At 44.9% G+C, this 18,208-nt stretch overlaps 1 pseudogene; it reads left to right on the top strand.

Moving 5' to 3' along the window:
• Positions 1–18,208, top strand: part of LOC112070306 (voltage-gated delayed rectifier potassium channel KCNH1-like) — a 55,275-nt pseudogene that overhangs the window by 7,243 nt on the left and 29,824 nt on the right.

The following is an 18,208-nucleotide window of genomic DNA, read 5'->3' as shown; positions in this document are numbered from 1 at the left end:
TTTAGCTTCAAATTAAATGCCTAATCCTGTCCCCATACTCACTCACTACTTCTGAGCTAAATGAAGTGTGCCTTTCCGTTCCCAAAGCAGTAGACCGCAAGCCCTTGGCCACCTGGGCAACTGTAACTCTGCAGACAGACACAACTCTAATATGAAGGATCACTATATATAGTTCTGATCATAAATCCTTATGGCAGAAGTCCCCAATTACATTCAGCAGTGGGCTTGAGCGCATGGTCGGGGGGCAGGAACATAGTTATACATCATTTGTACGCATTTGACTGCAAGAAGCCGAAACAGATAGAGTAGTTGACAAAGAATTTGTCCCATTGGGGAACCCTGCCCTATGACCTTTGCTGTGGAGTTGTGTCACCTAAATGTACATTTACATGACTAATTTAGCAGACTCTCTCATCCAGAGTGACTTATAACCAGTGCACTCACTTATAATCAGTGCGTAGAAGGGCAGAGATGTCAGCAGGAGCAGGATTCAATTACATCTGCTTCAGCAATGTTTGAATTGTTTATGGACTTGATTATTACTGCCACACATACACTATTTTTTAACTCTGAATAATGCAGCCGTCTATGCTACAGTCTACAGTGTATATACCATACAACAATACTGGTTTGATTGAATAGTCCTTAGTCCTCTGAAAATCCCTAGGCTAGAAATAAAGTCTAGTCCTCTGATATCCCAAGGGGACTGATTGTTTGGGTAGATATCTCCTCTGACATCTTCTGGGACTAGTCCAAGATGTCTTACCAGCACCATCTTCTAGCGACATCCTGTTTCTTGAAAAATGGTGGAAAAGCTAATTGTGTTTTAGATGGTCAGATAAGGTGCTCTGTTTACTAATGGGAAGATGAGCTTGCGACAGTAGCTTAGATAAAACAAAATGGCTACAGTTAGTTTATTTGTTGATCCTGGAAAGTTACATTAATTTATTTTAAAAATATATATTAAGGGAGAGAGTAATTCCACTTTTTTTTGGTATGTTATATTGACTGGGATAGAGAGTTATGTCACACAAAAACACTGAACTGTCTTTGTGCGGTCCAAAAGACTACAGAATGTGGTCATTATATTGTCATGACTTACTATTTTATGCTATGAGTGTTATGTCAAAGTTATCGCTAACATACAATAAGAGACACTGTCATAACAAACTAAAATGTTGTCATATTTTTATGTACACTAGGTAAAAACGCACACCTGAAATGGTGAATAGGAGAAACGGATGACACACTGGTCCAATTCAGTGTTAGCCTTGTGGAACCAGCCTGATCGCGGTCACCATTCCATGCAGCGATCAGGCTGGTTCCACCAGGCTAATTCAAGGTAGCTAGCTGCCAAAACACTGGCTCATTCATGACTTGTTACCAACTCTTTCTTAACCAAAAACGTAGGTCCTCCAGCTGGGCTCAGACATCCTCCCGCAGTACAAGCAGGAGACGCCTAAAACTCCTCCCCACATCATCCTCCACTACTGCGCCTTCAAGACCACCTGGGACTGGGTCATCCTCATCCTGACCTTCTACACAGCCATCATGGTGCCCTACAACGTCTCATTCAAGGTCTAAACTCTATTCAACTACCCACTAACCCTAACCTTAACCCTTACTCTAAACCCCAAACCGAACCTTAGCAAGCTGTTTTTGGGGATTTTTACTTTGTTTGTGTGTACTTTTATTGACTATGTACCAGCTGTAAAGTAAATTGCCACTCAGGGATAACTTATATTCATTCTCTACTCTACTACTTAAGTAATAAAGATTCTCTACTCTACTACTTAAGTAATAAAGATTCTCTACTCTACTACTTAAGTAATAAAGATTCACTCTACTACTTAGTAATAAAGATTCTCTACTCTACTACTTAGTAATAAAGATTCTCTACTCTACTACTTAAGTAATAAAGATTCTCTACTCTACTACTTAAGTAATAAAGATTCTCTACTCTACTACTTAAGTAATAAAAGATTCTCTACTCTACTACTTATAAGTAACTACAAGATTCTCTACTCTCTACTTAAGTAATACAGATTCTCTACTCTACTACTTAAGTAATACAGATTCTCTACTCACTACTTAAGTAATAGATTCTCTACTCTACTACTTAAGTAATAAAGAGATTCTCTACTCAACTACTTAAGTAATAAAGATTCTCTACTCTACTACTTAAGTAATAAAGATTCTCTACTCTACTACTTAAGTAATAAAGATTCGCTACTCTAATCCTCCAGACCAAGCAGAACAACGTCACTTGGCTGGTGGTGGACAGCATCGTGGATGTCATCTTTCTGGTGGACATCGTGCTCAACTTCCATACCACGTTTGTGGGGCCAGCCGGAGAGGTCATCTCGGACCCCAAGCTGATCCGGATGAACTACGTCAAGACATGGTTCGTCATCGACCTGCTCTCCTGCCTGCCGTACGACGTCATCAACGCCTTCGAGAACGTTGACGAGGTCAGTGGTTTGTTTGCTAACTGGGGTCTGTGTGTTTGTGGATGGATGGATAAGAATGAAGACACACAGACAGACACACACATTGTTTATGGATCTGGAAAGCGTACCACATCGTTGACTCTTGGAAAGCTCACCACATCATTATAGCGTAATAGACACTGACTGGACTTCTCAGCAGTAGAAATGTCATCCCTTGCAGTTGCCTAATGGTTGCTGGGGAATACTGTGAATAGAGGCTAAAAAGTCAGACAAGATCCCTCTAACATATGAAAAAGACCACAGGAATTGGAGGCTTGTAAAACCACATTTTTCTGATGCCTCTTCGAGACATTCTGTAGTAAAACACACTGTAATCAAACTTGGCACAGAGGCCTTTGTAGGATGGTCCAGCTCGTCTTGATTCACACGCTAGTCTTGATAACCCTAAAGTAATCAATAGATGCTGCAAGTGATACCATTCTAACCTACGCCCAAGTACAGTATTATCAGAATAAAAATAACTCTGTACTACAGAAGGCACAGATAAAGGTCAATATTACATTTAAATAATGAATAAACACGCGCTTCAGGGGTCAAACAACAAACATTGTTAGCCAATTATAGCTTAATTAACAAGTCAAAAGACTGATTTTGCCCTTTGGGTGTTGTAACTTAGAACCAAAACAAAAGTGCAGAAACCACCATATTTCTTCGCCACATTTCCAGTGTTATGTACTGTTCTGTTGTATGCCTGTTGTTGTACGAAGGGTGGTGTGGCGAAAGATTATAGCACCCCTACGGTGAGCTCCCACAAAGCCTGTGGGCTCTGCATGTGCCTTTGCTGCACTTGTCAACGCAAGTTATCCTTTTCATTCGGCGCTGCGCTTCAGATACAAGCAGAGCATCCTCTGAAGCAGAGGCTTTCAACACAGTGACCTTGTTGTATTCAATGCCAATTGTAGTGAGACATTTCAAGTTGCCACAGGGACACATTTTTCATCTTTTTGTAGTTGAACGTAATTGCATTATGAATGTGTCCCGGGTGAACTGAAAATAGCTTGATGCAGTAGGTTCGCACATGCCGTGGAGGCGGATGCGAGCAGAGGCTAGTGAAATTACATAAACCGCACTGCATTATGTGTTTGCCTTCAGTACTAAATGTAGATTCACCCTTTCGGGAAGTGCCAGGTACATCTCAGCCTCTCTGTACAGTATGCCACACTGTCTTAAATGTTTTAGGGAACCTAGATTCGATGAGCAGTTGATTTCACATCACATTTTGACGTTTGAAGACACCAAGAGCTTGATTCAAATTGAGGAAGCAAAAGAGGGTAATGGGTTTTTTGATAAAGCCACATACGAGTGAATACGAGTGACTCATTCAAATGCTGGAATTAAATGTGTCATCTCCAAATGGATCAGAAACCCGTCCTCCCTAGTACTCTTTCACATACCATTATCGGAGTAAGATACTGGAACATTAATTTTGGGTGCCTGCTCCGTGCCCATCTATGAAAACAAAAGTAACCCCGGGCTAAATTAATTCCAATACTGTACTTTCCAGAGGTTGGTCCAGGACCCAAATAACTGTTATTCTGTCACACGGCAGTGTGGAATTCTTCACTAAACCAGCTTCTGTAGCAAAGTGATGTTTTGTAGAAGTAGCATGTTGTAAAACATACCCTCCAGCTATTATTTAATTTTATTGCTAATGCCATTGTATTCATTATTATAAACACAACAGGGAACTGCACCATGGTACCAAATCCATATGCAGGATATACTGTACAGTGTTTTAGGGAGTGGAGTTCCACAGGGTTCACTGTTGGGACCCTTCCAGTTTATCTTTAATCAATGAATGAACAGTTATTTAAATAGTTAGAACCATGAACAATGGATAATGGGCTCCCGAGAGGCGCACCGGTCTAAGGCACTGCATCTCAGTGCTTGAGGCGTCACTACAGACACCCTGGTTCGACCCTGGTTCGATTTCAGGCTGTATCTCAACAGGCTATGATTGGGAGTCCCATAAGGCGGCACACAATTGGCCCAGCGTCGTCCGGGTTTGGCCGTGTAGGACGTCATTGTAAATAATAATTTGTTCTTAACTGACATGCGTAGTTAAATAAAGGTTAAATAAAAAGTAGAAAATAAAAAATGATTGTCTGGTTAGTAAAGCTCTACTTTTCATTCTCTCTCTAAGCCTAACCATTCCCCTCTTATTTTCTACCCATCAGGGCATCAGCAGTCTCTTCAGTTCCCTCAAAGTAGTCCGTCTGCTTCGCTTGGGCCGGGTGGCCCGTAAACTGGACCACTATATTGAGTACGGGGCCGCTGTCCTGGTTCTGCTGGTGTGCGTCTTTGGCCTGGCCGCCCACTGGTTGGCCTGCATCTGGTACAGCATCGGCGACTACGAGGTCATCGACGAGAACACCAACAGTGTGAGGATGGACAGCTGGCTCTACATATTGAGCGAATCGGTGGGGACGCCGTACCGCTTCAACGCCAGTGGCTCCGGGAGGTGGGAGGGCGGGCCAAGCAAGGACTCGGTCTACATCACTTCCCTATACTTCACCATGACCAGCCTGACCAGCATCGGCTTCGGCAACATCGCCCCCACCACCGACGGAGAAAAGCTCTTCGCCGTGGCAATGATGATGATCGGATGTGAGTAAGAACCCTCCCCATGAAATTTCACACTGTCATCAAAGGAGGCTGGTAGGCTGTAACGGCTGGAATGGAACAAATTGAAACTTATCAAAGCCATGTTTGATACCTTGTCACCGATTCCATTCCAGCCATTACGATTATATCTCCGCCCACCAGCCTCCTCTGACTGCCGTAGTATCTTTATGAAAAACACTATTGACATTTCATTAAGAAATACCATGCCAGATGTGTCCCTTGCTTCTTCAAGGAGAAGTATTGTTAACAGGCCAGTATGTCTCTGAATCCTTGATGAATTCAGTAGAAGATAGCATGCTGTTTAATGTACTTACTATACAACTCAATCACAGCTAAATTGACCATTAAGTTATTACAGAAAAATGCTTGATTGAAGCATTTATGGAACATTGTGATGGTTCTAATCAGTTCCGAAAAGACAAATGTTGCGAATTTCACATGGTGCTTTTAAGGTTTATTATGAGTATGCCAATTTGTTTAATTTTGTGCTGTGAAGATTGTACATATCTAAAGAGGATTTTCAAATGCTTTCATCCATTTTGAGCTGGCAGCTGAGTGATTCATCGCACATGGTTACTCCTTCTACTGGAGATGTGATTGACACAGTTTTGTCCCGGTCCTATTGTGGGACATTGCTTTTCATAGAACCCTGTTGTGATTTTAAATTGCATTCTCAATTGCAACGCAGGCCTCAAGATTGGGAAATATGATGGATTGCATAAAGGAAAACGAGTTCTGTTTTGTCTTTTTAGGTCAAGTTGAGACTTTCATTATCTACCTGGAAATAGACATAAAATGTGATAGGACTGGGCCAACTGTGGCAGGCATCATCATCATTTGCGTGCTAGTGTCATGCTTGAAGTTTGCCAGTATAAAAAAGTTTGTTTAACATGACTATGGACAGACCAGTAAACTTCAACATTCCTGTGAAATATCACAGTTGCGGAATAATGAAGCAAGCGTGATCTGCACCTTTCAACTACTATTCCATCCCAGAATGCATTGCTGACCATTTAGCATACATTATGATCAATACTGACTTGCTATCATCGTGACTTGGTATCAATTTCAGATTGTGAGTCGAAACCACAATCCTGGTGTTCGAAGCATCACACTCCAACCAACAGAACCTCATCTTATTTAGCTTTTAGTACATACTGTACACTGTAACGGTTGTTAAAACATGGGGGGGGGGGGGGGGGGGGGGGGTATCCAGCTTAGGAGATCAATTTGAGTAAAAAACAACAATGCAATGTTATGTTGTTAAATTATAAGACACATGGTATAACTTGAGTAACTCACAAGTGAAGCAGTTTTTAGATTTCTTTTCACAACACACGTATGCAGCATTGCTGTGTTGGTGTTGCAGCGCCAGGTGAGGGGGAGTATAAAGAGGTTTGCTTAGCACCTCGGGGAGCCAGGGGTGACAGTGATGCAGGGTGGCAGATGATAGGGGAAGCGAGAGTGACGGGGGGCATGGGGGGGTCATGCTGCTATTCCTCAGTGGTGGGAAGACAGTCTTCCACCCACAGCCTGGAAGCTGGACAGAAGCTTAGTCATGCAATATGTTGCCATTTGAGTCACCTGCCAGTGTGTGTGTGTGTGTGTGTGTGTGTGTTATGGGTTGGATTTCGTTTGTGTCTTGGTCTTTTTGTGAGGGAGTATGTACTGTATTTTCTGTATGTGTATTTGAATATGTGTGCTTGTTTAGGTGTTGATAAATACATTAGTCACTATTCTGCAAATCTTAGCCCCAACAAGAGCAGTCATAATTGTTCAAACTGTCGCCGTAAAACACGGAGGTCCACTCACCCCCGTTGCATTTTGGCGGTGTCCAGAGCTTATGACACGACAGTCTCTGTGGCGGTGTGACAAGTTGTTCCTGGCTGTCACGGTGGTCTTGTCTCAGTGCAGCCAGCCGTGTCATACCCTTCTGTGTCCCCATACGCAGACCAACCCTCCTCTCCCGCTCCTCTCTCTCCCACAAGGCTTGGTAACTGTTTATATACACTGAGTATACATTTAGAAACACCTGCTCTTTCCATGACAGACTGACCAGGTGATCGAGGTGAAAGCTATGATCCCTTATTGATGTCATTCGCTAAATCCACTTCAGTGTAGATGAAGGAGTGGAGACAGGTTAAACAAGGATTTTTAAGCCAAGAGACAATTGAGACATGGATTGTGTATGTGTGCCATTCATAGGGTGAGTGGGCAACACGAAATATTTAAAGGAAAATGCGGAGGGGGGACATACAACTCAATATAACCGGTTCCGGTTATGTAACCGGTTCCGGTTTGGAGCGTGCAGTCGCAATTCCGCGTCGCTCCACAGGTAGTTTTACCATTTTCATTCATTTTCATTACAGTACAACGGTTTGATTTGTTTGATCTTAACGAGCTACATATCCGTCTTTGTATCAAAGARAATTGAGTAGTTATTGGGGTTATTGAGGTTCGCTAGCCAGCTATTTTCGTCCGAACGTAACAACGTAGTCAACACTGCTAGCTAGCTAGCTAGCCAGCTAGCCACCGAGTAGCAGCACAGCAGCATAGCAGCACTGGAGAACGATTACATTACAACGGAACGACTTGATTAGTGTAGTGTTAGCTGGCTACATAGTTGTCTTTGCTATCTTTGTGATCAAGATAATTGTGTAGTTAGAGTTGGTTTGAGTAATTATTCGGTTAACTAGCCAGCTATTTTCGTCCACCGCCCTGCGCTGCGTCTCCTACCTAGTCAACACTGCTAGCTAACACTGCTAGTTAGCCAACTTCTACGAATAGCAGAACTGTAGAAACTCACATACAACTTACATTACAACGGAACGACTTGATTAGCGTAGTGTTAGCTAGCTACATAGTTGTCTTTGCTGTCCTTGATAATGTGTGTAGTTTTTGAGAAATTGTCGAGGTTACCTAGCCAGCTACACGTTCAAACAAAGTCAACAACGCAGCCACTGCTAGCCAGCCTACTTCACCGCCAGCAGTACTATATCATTTTAGTCAATAAGATTTTATTTTATTTTTGCAACGTAAACTTAACTTCCTGAACACAGTGTAGTCCACTTGTCATTCTAATCTCCTTTACATTAGCGTAGCCTCTTCTGTAGCCTGTCAACTATGTGTCTGTCTATCCCTCTTCTCTCCTCTCTGCACAGACCATAACAACGCTTCACACCGCGTGGCCGCCGCCATTCTAACCTGGTGGTTCCAGCGCGCACGACCCACGTGGAGTTCCAGGTCTCCGGCAGCCTCTGGAACTGCCGATCTGCGGCCAACAGGCAGAGTTCATCTCAGCCTATGCGTCCCTCCAGTCCCTCGACTTCTTGGCACTGACGAAACATGGATTACCACTGACAACACTGCTACCCCTACTGCTCTCGCCTCGTCTGCCCACGTGTTTCTGCACACCCCGAGAGCTTCTGGTCAGCGGGGCGGTGGCACTGGGATCCTCATCTCTCCCAAGTGGACATTCTCTCTTTCTCCCCTGACCCATCTGTCTATCGCCTCCTTTGAATTCCATGCTGTCACAGTTACCAGCCCTTTCAGCTTAACATCCTTATCATTTATCGCCCTCCAGGTTCCCTTGGAGAGTTCATCAATGAGCTTGACGCCCTGATAAACTCCTTTCCTGAGGATGGCTCACTCCTCACAGTCCTGGTGACTTTAATCTCCCCACGTCTACCTTTGACTCATTCCTCTCTGCCTCCTTCTTTCCACTCCTCTCCTCTTTTGACCTCACCCTCTCACCTTCCCCCCTACTCCAAGGCAGGCAATACGCTTGACCTCATCTTTACTAGATGCTGTTCTTCCACTAATCTCACTGCAACTCCCCTCCAAGTCTCCGACCACTACCTTGTATCCTTTTCCCTCTCGCTCTCATCTAACACTTCCCACACTGCCCTACTCGGATGGTATCGCGCCGTCACCACCTTCGCTCTCTCTCCCCCGCTACTCTCTCCTCTTCCATCCTATTATCTCTTCCCTCTGCTCAAACTTCTCCAACCTATCTCCTGATTTGCCTCCTACCCTCCTCTCCTCCCTTTCTGCATCCTTTGACTCTCTATGTCCCCTATCCTCCAGGCCGGCTCGGTCCTCCCCTCCTGCTCCGTGGCTCGACGACTCATGCGAGCTCACAGAACAGGGCTCCGGGCAGCCGAGCGGAAATGGAGGAAAACTCGCCTCCCTGCGGACCTGGCATCCTTTCACTCCCTCCTCTCTACTTTCTCCTCTTCTGTCTCTGCTGCTAAAGCCACTTTCTACCACTCTAAATTCCAAGCATCTGCCTCTAACCCTAGGAAGCTCTTTGCCACCTTCTCCTCCCTCCTGCTCCTCTCCCCTCCTCCCCTCCTCCCTCTCTGGGATGACTTCGTCAACCATTTTGAAAAGAAGGTCGAGCACATCCGATCCTCGTTTGCTAAGTCAAACGACACGCTGGTTCTGCTCACACTGCCCTACCCTGTGCTTTGACCTCTTTCTCCCCTCTCTCTCCAGATGAAATCTCGCGTCTTGTGACGGCCGGCCGCCCAACAACCTGCCCGCTTGACCCTATCCCTCCTCTCTTCTCCAGACCATTTCCGGAGACCTTCTCCCTTACCTCACCTCGCTCATACAACTCATCCTTGACCGCTGGCTACGTCCCTTCCGTCTTCAAGAGAGCGAGAGTTGCACCCCTTCTGAAAAAACCTACACTCGATCCTCCGATGTCAACAACTACAGACCAGTATCCCTTCTTTCTTTCTCTCCAAAACTCTTGAACGTGCCGTCCTTGGCCAGCTCTCCTGCTATCTCTCTCAGAATGACCTTCTTGATCCAAATCAGTCAGGTTTCAAGACTAGTCATTCAACTGAGACTGCTCTTCTCTGTGTCACGGAGGCGCTCCGCACTGCTAAAGCTAACTCTCTCTCCTCTGCTCTCATCCTTCTAGACCTATGGCTGCCTTGATACTGTGAACCATCAGATCCTCCTCTCACCCTCTCCGAGCTGGGCATCTCCGCGCGGCCCACGCTTGGATTGCGTCCTACCTGACAGGTCGCTCCTACCAGGTGGCGTGGCGAGAATCTGTCTCCGCACCACGTGCTCTCACCACTGGTGTCCCCCAGGGCTCTGTTCTAGGCCCTCTCCTATTCTCGCTATACACCAAGTCACTTGGCTCTGTCATATCCTCACATGGCCTCTCCTATCATTGCTATGCAGACGACACACAATTAATCTTCTCCTTTCCCCCCTCTGATAACCAGGTGGCGAATCGCATCTCTGCATGTCTGGCAGACATATCAGTGTGGATGACGGATCACACCTCAAGCTGAACCTCGGCAAGCGGAGCTGCTCTTCCTCCGCGGGAAGGACTGCCCGTTCCATGATCTCGCCATCACGGTTGACAACTCCATTGTGTCCTCCTCCCAGAGCGCTAAGAACCTTGGCGTGATCCTGGACAACACCCTGTCGTTCTCAACTCACATCAAGGCGGTGACCCGTTCCTGTAGGTTCATGCTCTAACACATTCGCAGAGTACGACCCTGCCTCACACGGAAGCGGCGCAGGTCCTAATCCAGGCACTTGTCATCTCCCGTCTGGATTATTGCAACTCGCTGTTGGCTGGGCTCCCTGCCTGTGCCATTAAACCCCTACAACTCATCCAGAACGCCGCAGCCCGTCTGGTGTTCAACCTTCCCAAGTTCTCTCACGTCACCCCGCTCCTCCGCTCTCTCCACTGGCTTCCAGTTGAAGCTCGCATCCGCTACAAGACCATGGTGCTTGCCTACGGAGCTGTGAGGGGAACGGCACCTCCGTACCTTCAGGCTCTGATCAGGCCCTACACCCAAACAAGGCACTGCGTTCATCCACCTCTGGCCTGCTCGCCTCCCTACCTCTGAGGAAGTACAGTTCCCGCTCAGCCCAGTCAAAACTGTTCGCTGCTCTGGCACCCCAATGGTGGAACAAATCCCTCACGACGCCAGGTCAGCGGAGTCAATCACCACCTTCCGGAGACACCTGAAACCCCACCTCTTTAAGGAATACCTAGGATAAAGTAATCCTCCTAACCCCACCCCTCCCCCTTAAAAGAGTTAGATGCACTATTGTAAAGTGGTTGTTCCACTGGATTTCATAAGGTGAATGCACCAATTTGTAAGTCGCTCTGGATAAGAGCGTCTGCTAAATGACTTAAATGTAATGTAAATGTAAATATTAGGAAGGTGCCATTTGACGTAAGCTGAGAGTTAGCTAACACTAATCATTTCCCCTTTTCAAGTTGATAAAGTCATGTTCTCTTTTGGGCCAGTAATGATGACTTAGCAGTTTTTATCCTCAGTGTTGTGCCAAATAGACGACATTATGGAAATGTTCTCAAAAGAGGAATTGACTAAAATGAGCAAAGTCACTTCATATACATTTGAAGTGTCATGCTTTCAAACGGCTCCCTATTGTATATAGCAGATGCTGCCAGGTATTGCCTTTTCAAAATGTCAACCAATTGCTTTGCATGTGAATAGTAAACTGCCTATTTTGTCATGGTACATTGACATTTTCCCTTCTTTGACTCATTGCTCGCTCAGTGGGAGCTGTCACTTCTGTGATGCGCCCAACGGGAGGGGGATTATAGGACTCAACCCATTCAGAAAAGAAATATGAGCTAAATCAGGGAGACTTGGCTGAAGACCATGGCTATTATGTATCAGCATAACGATGCCAATGTAGTGCATTGAAAGACATTTTATGAGCCCATATGACCCCCTGATAAAATCCTAGTACCAGTTTATACTGATTCTGAGTTGTCAGCAATTTTAAGTCAGTCGAAAAATGCCACGTAGAATGTTTGTTCTGGCGCTTGGCACCCAGGGCCAGTACAGTAGGAGTCACACTTAACGTGTGCCACGGACAATCAAACACACTGAGTGTTAGGGCCACTGCACGGTACTCGATTTGTGGGAACTCGTTGCTACAGCAACCAACGTCCAGGTGGACCATGTTAGGTCATTAGCGTAGTAATTTGTGAACATCTTAACAATCACAAATGACTCTAATCGGCTGTGCCTTATTACTTGGACTGGTCTTTTTATTGATGCACTGAGTACCTGAGACTACTTCATGAGCCGGCTCAAGAATCCAATGGTAAAAATAGACGATCCAGTTCCCTATGAAAGCATCTGGTTCGGCAGACCTCAGACAGCATAGTTTCACTACCCCGGTTTCTCCTAGCCTCAAAGCCTGGTTACATTTCGACTCGTTAGCGTGACATATATCACATGTAGAGGGTTCCACTACTGTAAAATAAGAACTCGAATCAACCTCAGAATCTCAGATCCTCAGTGAGACCAATTGCTGCGTTCATTTTCCGATATACAGTACCAGTCACAAGTTTGGACACACTGACTCATTCAGTGGGTTTTCTTTATTTGTACTATTTTCTACATTGTGAAGACATCATAACTATGAAATAACACACCATGTAGTAACCAAAAAAGTATATATATTTTAGATTCTTCAAAGTAGCCACACTTTGCCTTGATGACAGCTTTGCACACTCTTGGCATTCTCTCAACCAGCTTCATGAGGTAGTCACCTGGAATGTTTTTCCAACAGTCTTAAAGGAGTTCCCACATATGCTGAGCACTTGTTGGCTGCTTTTCCTTCACTCTGCGGTCCAACTCATCCCAAACCATCTCAATTGGGTTGAGGTTGGTGATTGTGGAGGCCAGGTCATCTGATGCAGCACCATCACTCTCCTTCTTTGTCAAATAGCCCTTACACAGCCTGGAGGTGTGTTTTGGCTAATTGTCCTGTTGAAAAACAATAATAGTCCCACTAAGTGCAAAACAGATGGGATGGCGTATCGCTGCAGAATGCTGTGGTAGCCATGCTGGTTAAGTGTGCCTTGAATTCTAAATAAATCACAGATAGTGTCACCAGCAAAGCACCCCCACATCATCACACCTCCTCCTCCATGCTTCACGGTGGGAACTACACATGCGGAGATCATCCGCTCACCTATTCTGCGTCTCACAAGGACACGGTGGACAGATTTCCACCGGTCTAATGTCCATTGCTCATTTTTCTTGGCCCAAGCAAGTCTCTTCTTATTATTGGTTTCCTTTAGTAGTGGTTTCTTTGCAGCAATTCGACCACGAAGGCCTGATTCACGCAGTCCCCTCTGAACAGTTGATATTGAGATGTCTGTTACTAAGTAATGGTGCCGGAGGGGATGGCTGCCGTTTTCTGCGCTCTCAACCAACCGTGCTATTTTGTTGTTTTTTTCCGCATTGTTTGTAACTTATTTTGTACATAATGTTGCTTCCACTGTCTTTTATGACTGGAAAGAGCTTCTGGACATCAGAACAGTGATTACTCACCTAGAACTGGACAAATAATTTTTCTTTAATGAGTCGGACGAGAGGGATTTACTCCAGACACCCGGCAAGGCCCTCATCCCCGTCAATCGCAGGAGAAAAAGACGGATATATTGCGAGTCGTGGCTGAATGATAACATGAATAACATACAGCTGGCGGGTTACACTTTACACACTGTATCGGCAGGATAGAACAGCAGCCTCTGGTAAGACAATGGATGGCGGTCTATGTATATTTGTAAACAACAGCTGGTGCACGATATCTAAGGAAGCCTCAAGGTTTTGCTTGCCTAAGGTAGAGTATCTCATGATAAGCTGAAGACCACACTATCTACCAAGAGAGTTTTCATCTATATTCTTCGTAGCTGTCTATTTACCACCACAATCCGATTCTGACACTAAGACCGCACTCAATGAGCTGTATGCGGCCATAAGCAAACAGGAAAACGCCAATTAAGAGGCGGCGCTCCTAGTGGCCGGGGACTTTAATGCGGGGAAACTTACATCTGTTTTACCTAATTACTACCAGCATGTTAAATGTACGACCAGAAAGGAAAAAACTCTAGACCACCTTTACTCCACACACAGAGATGTGTACAAAGCTCTCCCTCACCCTCCATTTGGCAAATCTGAACATAATTCTATCCTCCTGATTCCTGCTTACAAGCAAAAATTAAAGCAGGAAGCACCAGTGACTCGGTCAATAAAAAAAGAGGTCAGATGAAGCAGATGCTAAGCTACAGGACTGTTTTAATAGCACAGACTGGAATATGTCCCGGGATTCTTCCGGAGTACACCACATCTGTCACTGGCTTCATCAATAAGTGCATCGATGACGTCGTCCCCACAGTGACTCTACGTACATATCCCAACCAGAAGCCATGGATTACAGGGAACGTCCACACTGAGCTAAAGGGTAGAGCTGCCGCTTTCAAGGAGCGAGACTCTAACCCGGAAGCTTATAAGAAATCCCGCTATGCCATCCAATGAACCATCAAACAGGCAAAGCGTCAATAAACAGGTCAACATTCACAAGGCCAGACGGATTACCAGGCCATGTACTCCGAGCATGCGCTGACCAACTGGCAAGTGTCTACACTGACATTTTCAACCTCTCTCTGTCTGAGTCTATAATACCAACATGTTTCAAGCAGACCACCATAGTTCCTGTGCCCAAGAACACTAAGGTAACCTGCCTAAATGACTACCGACCCATAGCACTCACGTCAATAGCGATGAAGTGCTTTGAAAGGCTGGGCATGGCTCACATCAACACCATTATCCCAGAAACCCTAGACCCACTCCAATTTGCATATCGCCACAACAGATCCACAGATGATGCAATCTCTATTTCAATCCACACTGTCCTTTCACACCTGGACAAAAGGAACACCTATGTGAGAATGCTATTCATTGACTACAGCTCAGCGTTCAACACCATAGTGCCCTCAAAGCTCATCACTAAGCTAGGGACCCTGGGACTAAACACCTTCCTCTGCAACTGGATCCTGGACTTCCTGATGGGCCGCCCCCAGATGGTAAGGGTAGGTAACAACACATCCGCCACGCTGATCCTCAACACGGGGGCCCCTCAGGGGTGCGTGCTCAGTCCCCTCCTGTACTCACTGTTCACTCATGACTGCATGGCCAGGCACAACTCCAACACCATCATTAAGTTTTCTGATGACACAACAGTGGTAGGCCTGATCACCGACAATGACAAGACAGCCTATAGAGAGGTCAGAGACCTGGCCATGTGGTGCCAGGACAACAACCTCTCCCTCAACGTGATCAAGACAAAGGAGATGATTGTGGACTACAGGAAAGGAGGACCGAGCCACGCCCCCATTCTCATCGACCAGGCTGTCGTGGAGCAGGTTTAGAGTTTCAAGTTCGTTGGTGTCCACATCACCAACAAACTAACATGGTCCATGCACACTAAGACAGTCTTGAAGACGGCACGACAAAGCCTATTCCCCCTCAGGAGACTGAAAAGATTTTGCATGGGTCCTCAGATCCTCAAAAGGTTCTACAGCTGCACTATCGAGAGCATCCTGACTGGTTGCATCACTGCCTGGTATGGCAACTGCTCGGCCTCCGACCGCTAGGCACTACAAGGGGTAGTGCGTACGGCCCAGTACATCACCAGTACATCATACCAGGTGGTGTCAAAGGAAGGCCCTAAAACTTGTCAAAGACTCCAGCCACCCTAATCATAAACTGTTCTCTCTGCTATCACACGGCAACCGTTACCGGAGCGCCAAGTCTAGGTCCAAGAGGCTTCTATTTACATTGCCCCCCCTCTTTTACGCTGCTGCTACTCTGTTTATTATCTATGCAGTCACTTTAATAACTCTACCTACATTTACATATTACCTCAATTACCTCGACTAACCGGTGCCCCCCGCACATTGACTCTGTACCGGTACCCCCTGTATGTAGCCTCGCTATTGTTAGTTTACTGCTGCTCTTTAATTATTTGTTACTTTTGTTTCTTTTGTATTTTTCTTAACTGCATTGTTGGTTAAGGGCTTGTAAGTAAGCAGTTCACTGTAAGGTCTACACCTGTTGTATTCGGTGCATGTGACTAATACAATTTGATTTGATTTGAACTCTGCAAAACATTTATTTGGGCTGCCATCTGAGGTGCAGTTAACTCAAATGAACTTATCCTCTTCAGAAGAGGTAACTCTGGGTCTTCCTTTACTGTGGCTGTCCTCATGAGAGCCAGTTTCATCATAGCGCTTGATGGTTTTTGCGACTGCACTTGAAGAAACTTTCAAAGTTATTGAAATGTTTCGTATTGACTGACCATCATGTCTTAAAGTAATGATGGACTGTTGTTTCTCTTTGCTTATTTGAGCTGTTCATGCCATAATATGGCCTTGGTATTTTACCAAATAGGGCTATCTTCTGTATACCACCCCTACCTTGTCACAACACAACTGATTGGCTCAAACGCATTAAGAAGGAAAGAAATTCCACAAATTAACAAGGCACACCTGTTAATTGAAATGCATTCCAGATGACTACCTCATGAAGCTGGTTGAAAGAATGCCAAGTGTGCAAAGCTGTCGTCAAGGCAAAGGATTGCTATTTTGATTTATTTTACACTTTTTTGGTTACTACATGATTTCATATGTGTTATTTCATAGTTTTGATGTCTCGCTATTATTCTACAATGTAAAATTGTAAAATGGCCAGCATCCCGGAGTCGCCTCATCACTGTTGACGTTGAGACTGGTGTTTTGCGGGTACTATTTAATGAAGCTGCCAGTTGAGGATTTAATGAAGCTGCCAGTTGAGGCGTCTGTTTCTCAAACTAGACACGAATGTACTTGTCCTCTTGCTCAGTTGTGCACTGGGGCCTCCCACTCCTCTTTCTATTCTGGTTAGGGCCATTTTGCGCTGTTCTGTATAGGGAGTAGTACACAGCGTTGGACGATATCTTCAGTTTCTTGGCAATTTCTCGCATGGAATAGCCTTCATTTCACAGAACAAGAATAGACTGACGAGTTTCAGAAAAAAAGTATTTGTTTCTGGCCATTTTGAGCCTGTAATCGAACCCACAAATGCTGACGCTCCAGATACTCAACTAGTCTAAAGAAGGCCAGTTTTATTGCTTCTTTAATAAGGATAACAGTTTTCAGCTGTGCTAACATAATTGCAAAAGGGTTTTCTAATGATCAATTAGCCTTTTAATATAATAAACTTGGATTAGCTAACACAACGTGACAATGGAACACGGGAGTGATGGTTACTGATAGTGAGCCTCTTTATGCCTATGTAGATATCCTATTTAAAAAATCTGCTGTTTCCAGCAGAAAATAGTCATTTACAACATTAACAATGTCTACACTGTATTTCTGATCAATTTGATGTTATTTTAATGGACAACATTTTTTATTTTCTTTCAAAAACAAGGACATTTCTAAGTGACCCCAAACTTTTGAATGGTAGTGTATATGTCAGTGGAGGCTGGTGGGAGGAGTTATAGGAGAACGGGCTCATTGTAATGGCTGGAATGTAATAAATTGAACGGTATCAAATGCATCAAACATATGGAAACCACATATTTGACTCTGTTCCATTCATTCCATTCCAGCCATTACAATGAGCTCTACCTCCCTTCACAGGAGGGCTACTACCCACTCTACTTTCCTTCACAGGAGGGTAAATACCTACTCTACCTCCCTTCACAGCAGCTATTTACACAACGTGACAATGGAACACGGGAGTGATGGTTACTGATAGTGAGCCTCTTTATGCCTATGTAGATATCCTATTTAAAAAATCTGCTGTTTCCAGCAGAAAATAGTCATTTACAACATTAACAATGTCTACACTGTATTTCTGATCAATTTGATGTTATTTTAATGGACAACATTTTTTATTTTCTTTCAAAAACAAGGACATTTCTAAGTGACCCCAAACTTTTGAACGGTAGTGTACATTCTCACAACACACACACACACACACACACACCAACACACACACAACACACACACACACACACACACACACACACACACACACACACACACACACACACACACACACCACACACGTGGAACCACAAGAATCTTCCTAGAGCTGGCTGCCCGGCCAAACTGAGCAATCGGGGAAAAGGGCCTTGGTCAGGGAGGTGACCAAGAACCCAATGGTCACTCTGACAGAGCTTCAGGACCTTCCAGAAGCTCCAGAAACTTCCAGAAGGTACAA

This window comes from Salvelinus sp. IW2-2015, unplaced genomic scaffold (assembly GCF_002910315.2).
Source record: "Salvelinus sp. IW2-2015 unplaced genomic scaffold, ASM291031v2 Un_scaffold1283, whole genome shotgun sequence".
Classification (NCBI taxonomy): Eukaryota; Metazoa; Chordata; class Actinopteri; order Salmoniformes; family Salmonidae; genus Salvelinus; species Salvelinus sp. IW2-2015.
The sequence above is the reverse complement of the archived record's forward strand: the minus strand, read 5'-3'. Positions and strand labels throughout refer to the sequence as shown.